We start from the raw sequence: 7340 nt of genomic DNA on the forward strand, positions 1-7340 counted from the left end.
TAACTGAATTTTATTTTTTAAATTCTCCTCTGAACTCCATCACATGGCACCCAAAGATAATGACAAAGCTCAGAGAAGAGAAAATGAAAAGCAGCAGCAAGTTTAACTGAAAAAGTAGGCTATCATATGCACTGGGCAACTTAAGCAACTGAGAAAAAATGTGAGTGGAACAATGCTCATGTTACAGCCAAAACCAAAAACAATTCTTGTTAAGAGAAACAACAGCATAAAGGAATTAGTACTCAGTTCTTATAACATAAATTTGATTTTTGCAGTAAACGTGGTCTGGGTTGTAAGGAATGTTACTACTTTTAAAAAAGCCTCAAGACTTTGATTCTTTTTGATTCATTTTTAACAGAAACAATCAAGACTAAAACTATCACTTTAGGACATCAAATTTCTCTAGAAGAGCAAAAAAAGGGATTATCTTATGGAGGCTTTCAACCCTCAGGAAGTTTTGGCACCTCAAGAATGCAGTCTGGGTTTCTAAAGTGCTCCTAACTGGAATGTTTGGGCTTTCTAAGGTATATTCTTTTTCCCGCTGCATGTTTTTGTGAGATAGGATATTTTCTTATTCAAAATAACTCTGTGGGTAATTGTATATGCCTCTTCAGGACGCTGACCATGAGATGCTGTCATTTCTGTGATTCAGCTTCTCTAGTGAGCCATAAGGCCCAGCCTGATGTTGTGAAAGAGGAAAACAAATCCTCTCTGCATCAGAAGTTATTGCAATACCTTTGAATGTGAAATGACTCATGTCAGCCTTTGAGAGGGTCTTGAGTAGATTCCCTCATGTTATTGTCTGCTGAAGCTATTTATTACCTAGAAGTTTTCTTAATTACTTCTCACTTAAAATTCCTCCCACCTCTCCAGGGGACCAACCCTGGGGACAGGATATATGTCCATGGAAGTTGAGAATAAATGGTGGACTCCAATGTGCACTGTTATAAATCCAGTGGGATCAGTTTTTATATAACATATACCCCAGTTGAAGGACTTCAGGGCAGTAAGTTTCCTTAGTTCAAACTGGGAAGAAGGGAAATTTTATGTGCTTTCTCTGCAAATTGATTTCTTTCATTGTTCTACATGAATTCTAACCCTAAAGCAGGTTGGAGAAATTAAAAATGGCCTCACTAATCCAAAGCCAAAGAAGAATCAGAGTGAGCTGTATAGAGTAAGTCTGCAGGTCAGTAAGTCTAATATTTTAAACCAAAAATTAGAGTATGAATGAAAATCCTGTCATTGGCACAGTATTTTTTCAATGCCAGATGTGTTTTTTCATTATGTGGAATATCACTGTGATTTGACAATATCGATAGTGTTATGGAAACTTTCATAAACTGAAGAAAATGCTCATGGTTAAATGAATCTTCAAAATAGTTTCCTCCTTCCTCAGTAGTCAGTTCCACAGTATTACAGAATGACTTCTCTTGGACCCAGATGCCAGATGCAACTGGTTATTTAACTGGTCCTTGGTGCCACGAGACCAGTGCTGTGGAGACATTAACCTTCTTTGCAGGGCTATTTTCCTCAGAATTATCTCTTGCTCCTTTTATTCTCAGTCTTTATTGTCCCAAATGTGCAAGCCTGGACTCCTCTCCTTTTTTTTGGTGAATATCCATAGTGAACAAGAACAAGACTGGTCTTACAAATAGTACAAGTAGCATTATTTGAGTCTTTGTATCATTTTGTGAATATTTTTGATGACCTACCTACGTTGTGCCACTACTCTAGTCACTCTTGGAAAAGTCATAAAACAAACAAAATCCCTGGTAGAAGAAATCAGACAATAAAATATATAAAATATATAGTTCATAAGAGATAGTTACTGCTATAGTTAAAGAATGGGAGGGGTCAGAGAATCTGGAGAGTGAATGAAGAAACTGCACTTTTAAATAAAGTGATCGTGAAATGCTTTACTATAAAAGTGAAATTTTTGACCAAAGGCTCGGATAGGTGGGGAAGAATACTTTTCAAATATCTAAGGGAAGAGAATTTTAGGCAGAAAGAATCACAAATAAATGCCTTGAGGGCCAGAGTGCGTCTAGCAGGTTTGAGAAACAACAAAGAGGTTTATGTTGTTGGAAAGAAGTGTGGTGGTCAAGAAAGACACCAGAGAGATAGAGAAGGCCTGATCAGGTAAAGAATCTGGACTATGCTCTGCGGGAGGTGGTATTTGTTGATATGATCTGGCTCCAGCTCTTAAGTCCACAACTGACCACAAAGGGTCAAGGGTGAGATCAAGGGAGATCAATTAAAAAGCTATGCTAATAACAAAACTGTCAAGACAATGACTGTCACTTGGCCCAGGGTGATGACAATGCTGCTGGAAATTGCAGCTTGATTAGATATAAATTGGGAGAGAGACAGAGGAGTGGAAGATAGCTGCACGGTTTTGGTCTGAGTAATTGGAAAAATAGACTTTGCATTTATTGAGATAGGGAAGGACACAACCTGCTGAAGTCCTTCATACTTGATCAGTGGTCCTGGGCCAACATCATCCAGAGAAACAACCCTTAATTTCACTTCTTCTCTCTACTTCTCAAGGGATGCGATTTTTTTAAAACCTTCAAGCCACTGGTAACAAAAAGCCTCTGGTATTACAAAGTCTTATAACTCAGAGCATGGACATTCAGCCTCATATTTTACCATAATTATTTTGCAACATTTCACAAGCAAAATGAAAGTTTGTGTGTTTGCGAGGTTGTTTAATTATCTTAACATCTAAAAGTGACACTCATCTGATTCACCCCTGAAAATATTGCTTTGCCCTCAGCAGAAGGCATTCTGGGTGCTTGACTCATTTATGGGAATGATTTTAACTACACTATTGTTTCCATCTTGGACTCTTGTTTATTTTGAGCCTCATGACAGATGAGCTCACCCAGACCTTAAAATGCAAAATTTAAGGTTGTGTCAGACTATAATTTTATGCTAACTTTGTTTATTCCCCTCTTCAATTACTGAAGTTACCACCCTAATCCTTGGAAAATAACTGGAGACAATGTTTGTTTTGTAGCAAATTAAAAGCTGACATCCTGGTTTTCCCTGAGTGTGACTATGTGTACCCAATTGAATTACATTGGAAATACACATTATGGTGTTGAAACTTTTTCTTTATTCTCTGGGATTTCTTTCATGTTTGGAAAAAGCAAGGGAAAGTGATAAACATCTTCTAAAAGTGGAAAATGTCAAATCCCAAGCTACTGAGACATAAGGCACTTCCATAATATTTACATAAAGTCTAATCATGTCTCCTGTCCTACAGGGAGAGCTGAGAGTAGGAGGAAGGGAAGGTTCAAGCTATTACCTTTCATTGGGTTATAGAAGGGAATGTTCTGGAGCCTCTATCTTTGGGCAATGCAGTAAACCATGATTATGACTGTGGCTAGGAAAACATTTTAAATGTGGAATAAGGTAAGACATAAGACCAAGAATGTCTACTTTATGGACTCTGTGGGTTTTATTTTGAGCATCTGTAAATCTGTAGACCTTTATAAACAGAACAAAGTGGTCAATTTTCAATTTTCACAGGGGCTATGCTCACACAATGGTACCAAGGGCTTAGTTTGGGAACAAAGTCATTAAAAATAACTACACACAAAGAACTCAGTCATAAATAATGTGCCACAAAAAAAGCCAAAGACTCCAAGGCTGATTTACTTCAGTGTGTCTAAAAATCTGCTTCAGACTGCCTGCCCCTAAATATGGTAAGCCCCCAAGGGACCCCTCTGATTCTCTTTTCTTCCATTTTGTTTTCTTTCTTCCCCTCATCCCCTCTCATCCTGTCATTCTTTCTTATTATGCTGGTGGTTTGTCAGTCATTCAGACAACCAGATGGAGAATGAGAGAATGAGAGAAAAAAATAAATATTCCCTAGGTTCCTTGTCTTCTGGCTTGGGCCCTGCATTGAGATACAGCCTTTCTGTGTTTTCTTCCCATTTACAAACTTTCCTGTCTTGACAACTGTTTCTACCAGATTTCACCAGGATAAAAATGTTAAAGAAAAACAGGGAAACTGACATTGCTTAGACACCAGAAATAAAAAAGGCCAATGAAGATTTCTTTCCTTCTTTTGCCTCTTCCTCAAATGTTGTTATTTTTAACTACTATGGCTTCCTCTTTGACTTTTCTCTTCTTCTATTTCATCTAATTATACAGGAAATTATGTTCTCTCATGCATGCACATATAAGGACCTTTTCTTACCATCACCACAAGCCCAGCCTCTTTACACTCTGATACAGCAGAGTTTAGAATCTCTAAGGATACTTTCCTGACTCTCTGTCCTTCCAAAATGTAATTAATCCCTCCCTTCATTGGCCTCAAATTTGTGTTATCATGGAAAATATGACCTCACATATCATGGGGGGAAAATGTGTTAATGGACTAAACACTGACTCCTCTGATAAATGAGGGCCAAGAAAATAGTTATCTTGTTCACCATGTCTGCCAGTGTTGAGCGCACAGTAGGTACTTAAAAGATCCTTGAATTAATGTGTATATCATATACCAGGAACTTCTAGTTACTCTTACATAGGTTAGAATATTTCATCTTTAAAGAGTATAATATTGGTTTGCTTCTTCTGTCCTTCACTTTTTTTAAGTTTTTTTAGAATTTTATTTTATGTACCAAGAGCTAGCAGTTGCTAGCTTTCATTAAGTGGCTGTCCTGGGCAATCCATTCAAGGAAGTCCATTTAGCTAATTTAATGAAGCCTATATCCTTTGCGTACTGACAGAAATACTGCCAGCACAGACTGAGACCATATCTCCAGATCAGATTGTGCAGGATTATGCAGGTATGGCAAGAGCAAGAAACCTGGCTAAATTTTCACACATGGCTCCTATAGAGCTGTTGGTGATCCATCTTGCTTTTAAGGGTGCAAGAGGGCCAAAGGTTATCCTTCACTTTTGTAAAAGTAAAATGATGGAAAAGCAGAGGATGTAATGGTAGGAAGTCATGTGTACCTTCTAGTACTAACGGGATTCAACTGTCATGAAGGAAAAGCGTACTTTCAGTGGTACCCCAATTTCAGTGTGTGTCACAATAATCAGTAGGTCTTTCTTAAACAAAATTCTGGGCCACATTGTTAGAGTTTCTGATTCAGTATGTCTGTGATGGGGCCTAACCATTGGTATTTTCAACAAGATATCAGATGATGAGAATGCTGGTCCTCGGACCATCGTATGAGGAACTCTGTTTTGCATCATCTCTGCATCCTAATCTGTGAGTGGTTACATTCTAGTTAAATCATGCATGAATGGAATTTGTAAAGAAGTCTAAGAGCTTATATATCAAGCCTGTCAGTAAGTTGATGAGTGTTTACATTCTATTATCTATCTACCTTTCTACATATCTATCCATTCATCCATCTATCCATCTAACTGATTTTTTTTCAAGTGTTTTTATATGCAATTCTGGTTACAAATCTATAAACAGGAGATATTTCTGAGTTTATGGGACATATTTATTTTTGTGAGTTCTCCTCTTCCATGGACATTAGAACTATAATAGCTGTCATATAAAGAGAAGCATGCTTAACATTATAAAGGGAAGTTATCATAAAGTGCTAGAGCTTGAATGTTTCCCCCAAAACTCATGCCAAATTTTAATGGCATTGTGACAATATTGAGAGATGGGGCCTTTCTAAATAATTATGTTATAAGGGATTCACCTTCATGGATGGAATAATGCCACTGGCACAGAGTGTGTTAATTACAATGGGAGTGGCCTTGTTAGAAGAGAAACTTCTCAAACATGCTCTCTTACTCACTCCACACCCTCCTCACATGCTTTCTTGTTGTGTAATTCAACTCTTATCGAATGAGTTCCTCAGACTCCCTGTAAGACATGTATACATATGTCTTATATATATGTCTTCCTTCTGTATAAGTTAGACCATTTGTGAGATTCTGATACTCTGTTATGGTAGTAGGAAAGGATTAAAATGTAAGGTTACAGGGCCCAAACCAGTCTTAAGCCATGGACACCTGGGTGTGATGTGCCTTTGTAGGCATGCAGGGCCAGGGGAGGCTGAAGAAAACCAGTTAAGGACCCCTGATTTGAATATTCTAAAAAGTGAGAATTAATGCAGTAACATTTCAGATACAGTGAGAAATAAAGCAGGTCAAGGGTGATGGTAGATGCAATGGCCTCCAAGAATATTCCGTATGGGAGAGGAATCAAGATGGCAGAATACAGAAGGTTGCATTACTGGAAGTTACATGGCCTAAAACCAAGAAAGCAGACAGGCAGCTTCTCCGCAAGGTGGGTGAACAACAACAAAAAAGCATAGGGATATTTCACTGGAATTTAAAACTGATCATTTCAAAGCAGATGGGGGACACAGGAGGTTGGATATAATAAAATAAACAAAAAATCCCAGCAGCACAGCTGAGGTCGGGGTGGGAGCACCAGCCAGAGTGGTCCCTCCGTGCACAGAGTGGAGGAATAAGGTAGTTTAAGGAACCCACATTTTCGGGAGACCCAAGGTGTGTCTGGGCATTTAGAGACTATGCCCCAAACCTGAAAGATGAACTGCATGATATCTGTGTGTAGGGAAAGAAACCACCATCTCTCCAGGAGACCTGAGGAGGACAGGAACGAACCATTTTGCAGCCACAGGGGCTGGCAGCTGAGGGAAACAATCCTTGCAAACTCCAGTTTGGCCTGAAATACAGGCCTAGTAAACACAGGCCGCAGGACGCAGAGCATGCTTAAGTGACCAGGAGAAAATCAAGCATGGATAGATGTTTTCACAGGACACAACCTGTGGCCGAAACCCACCTGGCTCTACCCCTTTTCTTCCAATTTGACTGCTTGCAGGACCTTCTGGGAGAGATGCATCTGGCTGGGAGCTCATAAGGCCCCGGGGCAGGAGAGACTGGAGACTGAAACTGAGACCTGGATATGTGGGGTCCACAGGTGACATAGGGAACTAAGAATGGCTCCCCCACCATATGAGTGGAACCCAGGGGAGATCCCAGGGGTTCAGTATTGTAGCCTGGATCAGTAACTACTGGGTGCTGGAGATGTGCTTATTTAGAATCTCCAACCAATTGGCATTCAACAAAGAGCCTGGAGCCCACCTAAGCCTACACCCTGCCTCCAGGAATTCTGCTGATGGGATTACCTCTCACTCCAGCAACCCGGAGGGTGCAGCATCATGCTCCAGACACTCCTCCTACAACTCTGAGAAGAGACACTGAGAATCTTTTGAACTCTAGCAGAAAGAATTCTTTAATTTTTCATTGAGGTTGTTTTTCCTTCCTTTTTAAAAATTCTTTTTCTCTGTTTTATTATGAGGTTGATGGCACATGGACATTTATACACTTTCATA

General features: G+C 39.3%; 1 pseudogene; it reads right to left on the reverse strand.

Moving 5' to 3' along the window:
• Positions 1 to 4657: 4657 nt before the first annotated feature.
• LOC139706376 (small ribosomal subunit protein uS14-like) lies at positions 4658 to 4867 on the reverse strand (annotated as a pseudogene).
• Positions 4868 to 7340: the final 2473 nt, after the last annotated feature.

This window comes from Marmota flaviventris, chromosome 7 (genome assembly GCF_047511675.1).
Source record: "Marmota flaviventris isolate mMarFla1 chromosome 7, mMarFla1.hap1, whole genome shotgun sequence".
NCBI lineage: Eukaryota > Metazoa > Chordata > Mammalia > Rodentia > Sciuridae > Marmota > Marmota flaviventris.